The sequence below is a fragment of the Triturus cristatus genome, chromosome 2_1, assembly GCF_964204655.1.
Source record: "Triturus cristatus chromosome 2_1, aTriCri1.1, whole genome shotgun sequence".
Lineage (NCBI taxonomy): Eukaryota > Metazoa > Chordata > Amphibia > Caudata > Salamandridae > Triturus > Triturus cristatus.
This window is the reverse complement of record NC_140581.1, coordinates 1,156,068,785-1,156,082,391: the sequence shown is the minus strand read 5'-3', so window position 1 is coordinate 1,156,082,391 and position 13,607 is coordinate 1,156,068,785. Positions and strand designations below refer to the sequence as shown.

General features: G+C 46.7%; 1 protein-coding gene across 1 annotated transcript in view; it reads right to left on the bottom strand.

The window, feature by feature from the left end:
* The window catches only part of TDRD7 (tudor domain containing 7), a 991,711-nt gene that overhangs the window by 956,399 nt on the left and 21,705 nt on the right, over positions 1-13,607 (bottom strand). The gene's annotated exons all lie outside the window — the stretch shown is intronic.

The following is a 13,607-nucleotide window of genomic DNA, read 5'->3' as shown; positions in this document are numbered from 1 at the left end:
CTTGTGGTAAAATATATAGGAGACATTGTTGCTCTCAGGCCTGTTTTTTAAATGCATTTCTTTATTAGCATTTGCAGGAAATATAAAACGCCACCACAAACTGGGGGTGGTTAACACTATCCGTACATAGGTTAAAATAAAGAAATATACACCACCCGCATCCTGTATGAATGCAAGGAACCCCTACACCAGTCAGGGAGTTCACCCCCAATACCTACCCTCCTCCAGACACCCGATAACATATCCCCACAGATACAACACAACAGGGGCCTGTAAATGTTTTACACAGTCAACCAAATCCACATCATATGGAGGTAAATCACTAGTTTAACAGATTGGGAACACATTATTACCCCTTCATTGTGTGGGGGAGGGGTGAAATCAGCCTGGGAGGTGGAGTCGTGGGGCCTGTGTAATGGATAGTAACATTACATTCCAAGCCAACAACACCTCTTGAGCCTTCTCATCTTGTCTAGTCCTGCTCAAGTGTGCCACCTCCACTCATGCCCACTCCACCACTTCCGCAACCCATGCCTCCAGAGAGGGAGGGTTGCACCCCCATTAGATGTATGGCTGTACGTCTCATTCTAACTATTAGGCCAGGCACCGCAAACCTTCTACTGATCCTCTTTTTTGGTAGGAGCCCCATGATACATTGCTCAGATGTACGGGGAATTTCATACCCAGTCACTCTCAGTAGGTGAGCTAGGACCTGAACCTAAAACACAATCAAGATAGGGCAGTACAACACTATAAGCAAAAAATCAGCCCCCTCCGCCCCACACTTGGGGCATCCGCTTACCCGTGAGGGGTATATCGCATGCAGTCTTTTTGGGGACAAGAAGGTCATATGAATCATATTGTATCATTTTAAATAAAGGTGCTGACCGCGACCCCACTGGTAATACTAGACCAGTCTTTGGAGCTAAGGAGCATAGTCACATCCAGTTGTAATGTACCTTCAACCTTGTGCTGCCTGGGTTGTCTATCAGAGCGAAGAGCCCAGTAAAAATGGGAGAGGAGTCTGCGTCCTCCCACCATAACGAAAAGCGCCACCAAGGTGTGTATGGGTTCTGGTGCCTTCGGAAACGTGGGCCACAGCTGCCGGGCCATTGTAACTATCTTGGCATATTGCAGGAACTGTCCATGTCCTAAATTAAATACAGCAATGGCATCTCTGAGGGACACATCGGACAGCATAATACAAACACCATCCTGCCATTTCTCTACTGACCTCACTGAGGCCACCTGAGCAAATGGGGAGATTAGCCAGAAGTTTGAGTTCAGGGGCAAATAGTGCCCTACTAAAACCATGCTTCACTACTCTCTCCCAGATTCGCCCCATCAGCCGAACCAAGTGTGGAAGGTCCCCGGGTATACCACCCACCGCACATCAGGAGGGCCCCCCGTTGTTGGTCACCATGAGTACCTGCCATAAGGGACCGTTACCAGTTGGGTAACTTGTCCAGCCAATGTATTATATGTTGCAATTGAGCTGCAAAATAATAGAGCTCAAGATCGGGGACCTCCACGCCCCCCTTATCCCATTCCCGCCTCAGAGTTGACAACCCTATTCCACATTTTTTGCCCTGCCACAGGAGCTCCAATAGTAATTTATCAAGCTCCACAAAGACTATCCGAGGAAATTCATAAAAGCAGTTTTGCATTATGTAGAGACACCGTGGCAGTACCATACTTTTTATAAAAGCTATCCTGCCCATCAGAGAGAGACGTAGCATGCCCCAAAACTTAACAGTAGGCAGTAGATTATCCAGTACTCTACCAATACTACAAGCATAGAACTGGTCACGGTGATATAAATACCTAGATATTTCACTCCCTCAACTGACCACGGCAATTAAACTCTTAGAAAGTGAGCCAGAGGACAATATCCCAGCAGCAACAGGACCGACTTGCTAGGGTTGAGTTTCAGTCCCGACATTTCCCAGAACTCTGACATCACCGCCAGGAGTATGGGGCCCACATAAACTGTTAACGCAGATAAATCATAGCGTCGACTTACAAGACTAAGTGTTCCGTCGGTCCCACCAAGATGCTCCAACTCTTAAAGGGCTAAAGGGTCCATCGCCAAGGCAAAGAGCAACGGGGATTGAGGGCATCCCTGCCTTGTACACCCCTTTAGAAGGATCTCCATCGATACATAACTTCCGGTTCACACCCTCGCCACTGGGCTTGTGTAAATTATCCGACACCATTTATAAAAATAAATAAATAAATAAATAAATAAATAAATAAATAAATAAGGGACCCAACCCCATCCGTGCCAGTACCAGGCATAGGTAATCCCATGACACGGAGTCAAAGGCCTGCTCAATGTCCAAAAAAGCAAGCGAGCAAGGAGGTCCCTGTAAGTCGGATGAGTGCAGAACATACGCTAGCCGGTGTTAAGTTATGCTGGGTGTTTCTATAAGGCATTGATCCTCATGGATCAGCTGCGGTAAACAAGGAAGCAGACGGTGTGCCAGGAGGTGACTCAGGAGCTTGAGGTCGACATTTCACATGGAGATGGGTCTGTACGACTCCAATTCTACAGGGTCCTTACCCTGCTTTGAGATCACTGCTAATAACCGCCACCCTCATTGAAAGCGGAAGAGTTCCCCTGTTGAAGGCTTCCACATAAACCTCCAGCAACTTATTCAACAAGGTCTGGGAAAAGCACTTATTGAATTCCACTGGTCAGCCGTCACTCCCCAGCGACTCAGCAGGTTTCATGACCCTCACGGCTCCCCACAGCTGACAGGAGAACGGAGCCTCCAGCTATTCTCTCACCGTGCATTCCAGAGCATGGAGTGGGAGCGGCTCCAAGTAACCCGACAGCTCTTGAGAGAGCACCATCCGCTGAGATGTCGTCGTATACACCCCCCAAAAGTGTTCCTCAAAAGCGGTATTAATGGCCTGCTGCGTGTGGCACATATTACCTGACCAATCAACTATAGCCAAGATACAATGCGGTGCAGCACCAGCCCTTATCAGACGAGCAAATATTCTGCATTCCCTCTCCTGCCACGTAATATCTTCCAAGTCGCTTGGAACCCCCACCTCCGTGGCCATACACCCCCCCCTTACCACCACCTTCATGGCGTCCCACTCCACCGCACTGCTCCCCGCTGTCCTCCAATTATCAAAATACTGGGTAAGTGCAGTAGAGACCGCATCCCGGAATACCAGTTCTGACAAGGCTTCGCTATTTAGTCTCCACATCGGGACTTTGGGTGGAAGTCTGCTTATGGAGTATGGAAGCATCAAAGGCACATGATCTGAGATATATCTGGCCAAATATCGCACATCCAGGATTCTAAAAGCAGCGAAGGACTGAAAGAAAAAGTAATCGAGGAGGTTATAAGTGCCCACAGCAGGGGTGTTCCAGGAAAACTCTTGTGTATTGGGATGGCGCTGATGCCAGCTGTCCACCAACAGTAGACTATACTGTATCTGAAGCAGGGTGCCTGTTGCTCAGGAATTGACAGCTCACGGGGCGGAGACCAATCCATGGCCCCATCCACCGCACAGTTAAGATCGCCCACCAGTATGGCCTCAGTGTCCGAGAACACCAGTAGTGCTTTTTTTAACCACCGATTCCAAAAATTCCCCATCATCTATGTTTAGTGCATACATGTTAACCAGACATGTAATGACCATCCAGCATCCCCTCTGGGATAACATAGTGCCCCTCTTTATCTGAGAACCCAAATGGGTTTAAATGGAACACCTAGGGCCACCCATATCAATACTCCTCGGGCATAGCCTGAGTTGGAGGTGGCAAATAACTGACCTCTCCAGCGCTTTTTCAAAGTGGCGATACAATCCCTCCCATCTGTGAGTTTCCTGTAAAAGTGCAATCGCCACTCCATATCTCTTAAGAAACTGTTGTACGCTATTGTGCTTTTTTAGGTTATTTAGCCCCCTGACATTCCAAGTCATGAATTTGGTTCCCATTTCACCCATGTACACACCCCGAAGGGCTGGCCTCCATATTGATGTACTAGTGGAGTCCTCCAATTTTGTATGGAGCGCCTCTTATCTGTGAAATCCCTCCCCAACTGCAAACCATATTGCCATTGAAACAGAGATGGCATGGTAACGAACTGTACTAAGAAACTGTATACCAGACACTCCCCCCACCTATGGGCAATAGCCCCCATCCACTCCTGGCACAACTCACAGTCAAGAGGGTCGTAACTCCCACCCCAGTGAACCATCCCACCACCCACTCCCTTCACCACAAACCCACTAGCGGGTAATAGGTATTGCAAAAATCCAGGTGGTTGTGCTACTGACTGGGACCCCTATACCGTAGATCGCAAGCCCCAGAGCAGCGCTCAGCAATTCTCAGCTGTCTGGGCCCCAAACCTCCCCAACCAGGGAAGCTATAATCCACATCTGCAATGCACATAAAATAATAAAATTAACTCATTTATATTGCCCTGTGCAAATCGACATAGAAATAAGGAGTAGTAGTTCAGAGCCATCATTTACATCCTCAAACATACCCCCCTACCATATACCATCAATGAAGATCCTCAGTAGCTATCTCAAAGCATGTACCAGTGCAACTCCCAGAGGGCAGACCATCACTTTGGGCTTCTGGGGCAGTGTCTAAAAGGTGCATAGGAGTTGTGTCTTGAGGGGGTTCCACGGTCGGTTTGAAGTGTACCATCCAGATTGACTAGGATCTGTCCCCTGCAAAATCCAAATTTGTTCTGCTGTGCTGAAGACTCTCAGCAATGTTGGGGCCGCCTCAGCCCTCTGCGCCTCTGTTCATGCCACTCGAAGCTACCATCTCCACACTGAAGGCCAACCAAGTCAAGCCACTCCAGTGCCTCCCTGGGAGTCTAAAAAAAGAACATCTTACCTTCATATTGAATAAGAAGATGCATGGGAAATATCAAACCATACATTATTTCTAGTGCCCGCAGTCGCCCTTTTAATTGGCAAGAAATTGTTACGTTGGTCCTGAACATTTCAAGTGTAATCTGGATATATTTGGAAAGGAGTACCCTCATAACTTGGTGGGCCATGGACCCGAACATGCTGTAATATCGCATCTCTATTCCTATTGTTAAATAGACAGGTTAGAATAGCCCGAGGGGGCACTACGGGGCGCAGTACCAGATCCAGTGCCAAATGGTCACATTCAACCATGAAAAATGTGGACAGCCTTATTGAGCCAAGCATTGTGAAGAACCATTTCTCTAAGCAAAGGTCTGCTGAGGGTTACCCCAGCCCTTTCTGGAAACCCAAGGAAGCGCAAGTTATTGTGTCAGGACCTCCCCTTGGCATCCTCCTGTCTCCAATCAATCTGTGTTGCTCTGCATTTGAGCCCAGTCACTGCAGCTTACAAGTAACGCACTGTACTTTTCATAGCCGCAACATCCTCCTCAGCCGACCACTACTTTGCGGAGGTCCGTGGGCAACAAATTAATGTCAATTGTCATTGCATCTGTTTTTTACTCCAGCGCAGCCCTTGACCCCTGAATGGCCTCCAAAATTACAGCTGTTTCCTGCTTCGTCTCACTGCTCCCCATTTGAGGATAGTCCCCTAATTCAGCCGCAGGCTGGCTTGACCCCGGGACTGTATGCTGTACTATCTTGTTGGACTGCCCAGTCCTTGGAGTTTAATCCTTCACCAATGTGTTGGCAGGGAGATGTCAGGAATAAGAGCAGAGACTTACAGGGTGGGGGGGTGGAGATACAGGGATTCCACCCCCTCAATTTGAAGGGTCCCCTGCGTTGGCAGTACATTCAGGTCTCCTCTGGGTCAGCACTCACCCACCAACAAAAATCTCACAATTTCTACTGCGGTCAGGCTTCCAATCCTCTTCCAATGCAAGCAACAGGAGACCAGAGACTATACCGGGTGCAGGTAGGCCCACTCCAGGAGTCCGGTTAGGACTACTGGCCCCGATCAAATGCAGGAAAGAAACCCTCAGGTCGTACCTTCTCCTGTTGGTCGGTTTGTCTGGAAGTCCCCTTTGTTCCTTTTTGAGCTGTTTCATGAGCAAGGCTCTGCCGCAGCACCAGGACGCGAGGGACCCAAGGTTACACCATCCAAACAGGTGGCCCGTAGCACCCAAGTTCCTTTTGAAACAGGGTTCAACCAGGAGGCAAGATGCACTCGCCGTCCAACACTTACAAAGCTTCCAGGAGGTAGGAGCTCCCCAGCCCACGCCACTTCACTGTAGCCAGTTATACAAATCAGGCTCCCTCCACAAACTCGGCAGGCAGCAGTCAGGGACCCCAACTCACCACCTCCACCTCCACGTCCACGTCAGGCCCTCGTACTATGGCTCTGACTTTATTTTCGTCCACTCCGACAGCTCGTACATCCAGAGTTGGCTCGACTACTGGCGTTCCCCATGCAGGTACCCGCTGGAACTTTGGGCATCTCCCGAGTCAGAGAAGCCCTCAGAGACTCCGGGGGGTTAAATGAAATCGGATGAACTCCCTCCTTGGTGCTCCGGCGTTGGAGTAGCATCCAGGTCACCTTTGCACTTCAATCGGCTACCCAGAGGTGCAGAGCAGCCGAAACGCCATCCCCTATTGGCTTATCGGTCGGCCGTCTAGATTCACCCAGCTCTGTTCCTCGCAAATCTATGTGGGCATCCTGGACTCTTGTAGGCTCCACCTACCTCACGTTACTAGCAGGCCGCAACTGCAGAAACACCTTTAGGGGCAGGTTCACGGCCCGCAGCACCCTTAAAGCTGCTAGGAGGCTCGGATTCCTGCTCAAGGATCACCTTTCACCATCAGGGCTTATGGTGCATGCAGAATACGGCAGGATGTGAGAGCCTGGGCTGGAAGCTTCACGGAGGCATGACTAGGCGGCCATCCTTGCAAGCCACACCACCCCTGCTCTGAGGCCTTTGCTTTGTTGGATTAAGATCTGGACTGGGGAGGGAGGCCAGCTGAACAGACAGATCCTCTCAGATTGTGCAGGGCTAAAAAAATCCACTGGCATTATTGAGCAAGATTTATTCAGGACAAGCTATTTTTCTGGACTACTGCCCTTTCTGCCAAGTTGAAAATCCTCTAACTTCAGGGTAAACTGACTTTTGACCTCAGTCTCTGAAAGCAGAGCAAATGTGACAAGATAACAAGATTTAAAGGCATCTTTATTGCTCACAAAGTGAAAAAGCAATAGAAAATGCCATTAAATCCTGTTATCTTGTCATATTTGCTGGCTTTCAGAGACCAAGGTCATAAGTCAGCTTATCTTATTACATTTTTTTTTCTTTCTGTGACTTAAATTAGAGGATTTTGTAAAGTGAACTGTGTGACAATTGAACTGTGCAAACCATGTTAAATGAAAGGCTGTAAGGTGTCAGGCTTTTTCCTAACACAACACTGAAATAGATAAGTGTACTGTTCAAACATTTCAAATATATTTCACTGGTTATGAAGACCCATTTTTGTACTTCTGTGGTGAAAAAAATATTTTAAATAAGTTTGCTGAAACCCAATTTCCAAAAATTGTTTATGCTCTAATATCGGTAAAACTACATGTTAGCGGCAACGTTTTGTGGCCATTTCAATGAAAAATATGATATTTGTAAATGACCATGCACTACCACATCATGCTTTGGTAATATACTTATGAAAAGTGAGTTTTTAAACAAACTGGGAATTATTTTTTCTCCTGTCCAGATGACAATGTTATTAGTGAACTAAGGCAAGCCAAGAATCGTGTGTACCCTATATACGGGCTCCATTTTTGTACACGGAGCAAACATTTTGTAAATAAAGAGGTTTTTTTTGTAAAACGGAAACAGTGAACTTGCCTATTTGAAGGTGCTCTCTTATGTGATAATAAAGAAAAAGGCAGCTCCATAAGATAAAATATTTGCCAAGGATCACACAATTTGAGACCAGTCCATGGGTCAAGTACATTACAGTTAGGCCGAGCAGATTATTAATGTTACTAGACCTGCAGATCTAGTAACATTTTTATGATTTTTCAAGCCCTGTTGTGATGGAGGGAAGAATGGGATGCATAAAGTAGAGACTCACGCAGATGTAAGACCCCAGACCCCCATGCAGACTTTTCGGGTTAGAGATAATTTAAAATCTAAGTAATTAGTGACAGGCCAGTACATGGAAACTGGTACGTGGTGCAATGCAGTGGGTTCAGCAGAAATAAGTCACAGCACACATTAGTTTAAGGAAACATCATGTGAATAATCTAGCTGAGCTGCAGTAGGACAATAGGTCACATTTCCCTCCAGATTCAGGAAACCTGACAGAACGTTTTGGTGGTTAGTTCACATAAGCCAGCGCACCAAATGTGTCACAGTTAGGTCTGCTAGAGGAACGAGCTGAGATGCACCAAACACATAAGAGCCCACATACTCTAAAGCGCTGTGGTCTCTTACGCCTTTTGCTTAAACACATATATAGGAAGGAACACCAAGTGTCTCATCCTGTCTTAGAACATAGTGAAGCACATGTGCATGCTTCTTCAGACACCACACGTCCACACCTAAACGCGAGATAGCTTGGCCCAATTAGCATTTAGCACAGCGTTTGGCTATATAGTGCAGTCTTACAAATAAATCTTTGCTCTGCTTAAATTCCGAGAACCAAAACCCATATGGAGGGTTTCCGCTCATCATGCAAGGCTAGGCCCGCGTACATGCACTTCTGTTTCAGAGAAATTGCTACCTCTATTGATGTTATCGTTTATGTCTGGTGTGAACATTGCATAGGCATATTATAAAAGTGTAACCTTTTCTTTTGTGGCTTGAGAATTTAAATACCCCTGCCTTTGAGCAGTACTTCGGATATCAGATTGCAGCCTCCTTGGAGGACACTGATCTCCCCAGCTGTATACGATTAAACCATATTACATTTCACTCAAACATATTGGTGAGCTCTGTAGAAGTTCCACTTGGACTCACCAATTGCCACCATCCAGCATACCGCTTCCTCCGTTGAGTGAAATTGTGCAACTTGAGAAAAAAAAAAAGGTAAGGAGAACCAATTGTACTAAAGTTCTCCTCATTCTCGTGGGTGGGCAGAACTCAGGACTTTGGCATCATTAAAGTGAGAACAGTGCGGACTCCGTTCCTTTGTATTCAAAGAGTCAACATGACATTGTATTTTGAATTATTTTTGTATTTGCATGCAAGATTGTGTATGAATTGCATGACACAATATTTAGGATCCCGGTCTTAAGTCCAGAAGATACAGAAAGCTCGACTTGACAGTCAAAAGTAGTAAAAATAGAGTAAGTTATTCGAGCCTGGGCAACCAGCGTACGTTCTGACATTGTGGCAAAGGGACAGTTGCAAAATACCAGTGTCAGTAGACTTCATCCTGAGTAAGTGCAGAACACTCGAGTCTATATATTACCCTGACCATAAGTCTGGAAGCTGCCTTTCGATAAACACATAGCGAGGAAGAGCTATACCACTATGAATCCGGAGGGAAGTGACCAATGATTATTGCCATAGCATATAGTTATGAGTTGATGAATATGTACATGTAAATAGAAATGTGGCCATAGATTGTCAGTGTATAATTTTATGTTATGTAGTGTATAACTTCTCTTTCTGGACCTCGCTGCCTTTGTCTGTGATGGGTAGAGTCGCCATTTCCAAAATGGTCATGCTTCCCCGACTCTTATATTCTTTTACTAATACCGGTTGCGATCCCAGCCAGAATCTTTAGCACGCTTGACACGCTTCTATTAGAGCTTGTATGGGGTAGGTGGCACAGACGAGTGAGTCTGGCGAAATTGCAGATGCGTCCAGAAGAGGGAGGCCTTGGCGCTCCCGACTTTCGGTCACACTGGATGGCTGGCTTATTGGCTCGCGGGCCGACACCTCCAAGAAATAAGTTACACAACACAGCTCCTTGATCAGGGCACCCTCCACTCCTTATTGCTGCCACATGCTAAGATTCCAGTCACTGCGCCCCCTACTTAAGACAGCTTTAATGTACTGGAAGAAAGCACTAACAAACACTATCAAGCATTTGCAATGCAATAGGTCTCGCATTTATGCGAGTTTGAGCTATTGTCATTGTAAAGGACAATGCCTTTTATTTCTTTTTTGGTTTTTAAAACATAAATAAAAGTCATTGTCATTTACAATGCCAATTGCTTAAACTCACGTAAATGCGAGACCTATTGCATTGCAAATGCTTACTTAAAAGCTGAGCCGGAAAGGAGGTCGTTTCTTGGCACAGACACGCTCCCTTCCATGAATAACTGGGACCCGAGTAAGGCTCCGCTTTAGTCCTGCCGGGGCTCCGAGTACAGGCAGCAGAAAGAGAGTTGTGGAAAACAGGCTGGCAGCGAGCTGTTCTGTGCCCTCAAGGGAATGCAGCGCTCATTTTGCATAACCTGCCCATAATTTAACCGGCGCTGAGAGGTGAATACCACTCCGACGACCGGCCTGTGTGCACTAGCACCTATGTTTGAAAAGAAGCGGAGGTCCCAGTGGCAAATGAAAGAAGAGCTACGTGGGATGGTAGTGTGGACGCTATGGGTGAGTAAAGCGCGGCACCCGTGTTGATAATATGAAAACAGGAGCCGTGCTGTGAGAAGGAATAATATTGAGCAGTCAGCAGGCCACTATTGTTGAAGCTAAAGCACGGCGTGCCTGCTGCTTTTCAAAACAAACTAAAGCAGCGCATGTCGTGCCTGCAGTTAGAGGAACTCATTAAAGAAAATAGTGCTTACAGGCTAAAGAAGACGTGGCTTGTAACAACCGAAGTAAAAGGGCCAGCCCTCATGGGAGGTTACAAATGAAGACAAGGCAGTACTAAGGAGGGACTAACAAGCCTGTTTATGCATCAGAAGCCAGCATTTACGAAGGACAATGACAAGCCAATGAACAATATGGACAGGGCGGGGCTTCAAGTGCATACTCCAATACTGCATGCCTTGCAGCAGTGCATGCACTGTCCAGGCTCAACCTAAAAATGGACCTTTGGATTGAAGATTATCAGGTACTCTCCCCGCTGCAGGCAGGATTTCGAAAAGGGGTCAGTACAATCAACCAGGTTTTTAGATTCTTATTAATCTACTGGAAAATTGTTGTCATACAAAAGTCCCATCTCTATCTGGTCTTTGTAGACCTAAAGTCGGCGTTAGACTTAGTCCGTAGAGCTAACCTCTGGGCTTTCCTAAAGAAAAATGGAGTCCCATATTACATTCTGGATATATTGGTCATTCTTCACCAGGACAATTCTGCCCAAGTGAGATGGGGCAGGGTAGTTGACTTACTGATTGACATCCAGGAGAGAGTATGGCAAGGCTGTGTCCTTGCTCCATCTCTAATCTCATTGTATCTTAATGATGTGACATCTTATGTGGAGGACGCCTTGAATGATGCTCCTTGTCTGGGTGGCAGAAAAATCCCTCTCCAGCTATTTGCCAATGATACCCTGCTGATACCAAGTTCATGGCATTTAGCCCCCATAAAACGTTTAGGGGCCTGATTACTTTGGGGGGGTTGTCCGTTGGGCAGGGTATGTGAGTTTGACTAGCTACGTATTAGGCTAGCTAGATCAATGTCATGGGCACCCCAGGTAGAGAGGAGGAGCTCAAATGTCACTAAACATTCTCCTATAATTATAAGACACTACAAGAAATATCAAACTAGGTGAATCTCTCATGCACTTAAGGTGTATAGAGCCAAGACTGAAGCTAGTGCCCTGAATCAGGCTTAACTATGGGGCACTTCGAATCTGAATAAAGTTGGGGGTGGCAGAGAATACGTTCCTGAGAGCATTAACCAACCTCCCAAAGAGCCCCCTGCTAATACCGCTCAGACTGGATATGGGCCTTAATTCATTGATGCACAAGGAGCAACTGAGGCTGTAACGTTACTGGAGAAGGGTAAAATGTTCCCTAGACGATCATCATGGAACATTGGACGATGTTGTATCTTTGGATAGCTTTGTAAAAATCAAGTGGTTATCCTATGTCTGGCCTTGGTGACTACTGGTCTTGCCCAACATCCACGACTCATCTATCTAAGACAGGGGTACTCAAAAACATTTCCTCAGGGGCCAAAATGCACTGTCTGGGTTATCACCGGGGGCCGCACAGATGACAGTGGGGGGAGAGGCATGCTGGTGGGGCGATTCAGGCAGGGTGATTTGGGGCCGGGGCTAAGTTGGGCGGGACATGGCATGGTGGGGGCTTTGGTGGTACAGTGCAGGGTACTGCACGTTGTCTGCTGCATGTCTCTGGTCATGGGCCTTCCTAGTGTTAATGTACAGTGCGAGAAGCATAAACATAAAACGGTATTTTAAATACCATTTTATGTTTCTGCTTCTCGTGCTGCGAGAAAGCAGAAGGGTATGCCTGGTAAGGGGCGGGCGGGTGGGCGGATCAGGGAAGAGTTGCTTGTCCAATGTTGCGGGCCCTGACTGTTTGGTTGGCCCCAAGCAGTCATGCGCACTCTCCCTATATGCGCCCGGCTGGGAGCTGTCCCCACCAATCACAACGCTACCATTGCAGCGTTGTGATTGGCTTAGGGGAGGGGAGGGTGGCTGCCCGATTCCTGTTCCTGCCAGAAGCAGGAAACGCGGGACCCGGCCTGGAGCGAAGGCGGCGCGGGACCCGGTAAGGTAGGTTTTATTTTTATTTTTAAATCCTCCCCCTGTGCGATTACCCACCCGGCACCCCCCTTCCCCACCCGAGAGTCATGCAAGCCACGACTAGCTTCTTCATTCAGAATCTTCGCACACAGTTGTCTGCACTGTACCCAAGTACCTTCGCTGAAGTTGGTCTATTTGGTGTAGGGCATTGGAGCAATAGATTGGATAGGTTAATCCATCACACCTCTCTTTTGTATGTATATATCCTTCAATGGTTAACCATGATGTGTTGTATTTGATGTGTTTTAAATATTCCCTTCCCTTATTAATTTTAGCTGCTTAAAAGTATTTATTGTTCAATAAGCTCTATGGGCTTTCTGATATTGTGATGAAATGTAATAGCATCTTTTATCGATTACAAAAACCTTTTCGGGTATGACCCAGTGCTATTTGTTTTGTTGAGTTTTGTGTCTTAGCTTTAATTTTATCTATGTACTGTATTTGCATGCACTTTCATGGTTGAAAATATCGAATAAATTATTTTGCTGATGATGAAAACGGAAATATGGCAAATTTTGTGAGGCACATACAGATGGGCGAGCTTCAACAGTGAGGACATCAGCACGTCACATTTACACGTTTGCACTGCTCAGCGGTCACCCACGCCACTCACACTTTTGAGTCTCCGAGGAAGGTCAGTGCGTTAAAATCAATTGAGATTAATTTATTTTTTGGAGGGTGAGACTTGCTTTCAATTCAGGTGACCCCCCTAAAGTCTATTGGAGGCACTTTCCTTGCTTGGAGAGTCAAGTTGAGGCAGAGGTGGCTAACATCAGGGCTGGCCTTTAGGTTGGGCGAGCTGGCCCAGGGCGCCAACCTTCTGTGGAGTGCGCCTGGCTGCCTATTAAGGGCACGCAGTCAGCAATCTTGATCTAGCTTCAGAGAATCAACATAGTTTTTTTTTTTTAATCAGTTATTTTTTTTTCGATGTACCACAGGCACCTGATTTTAACCCTCACCAAACCTCCTTTCTCAGC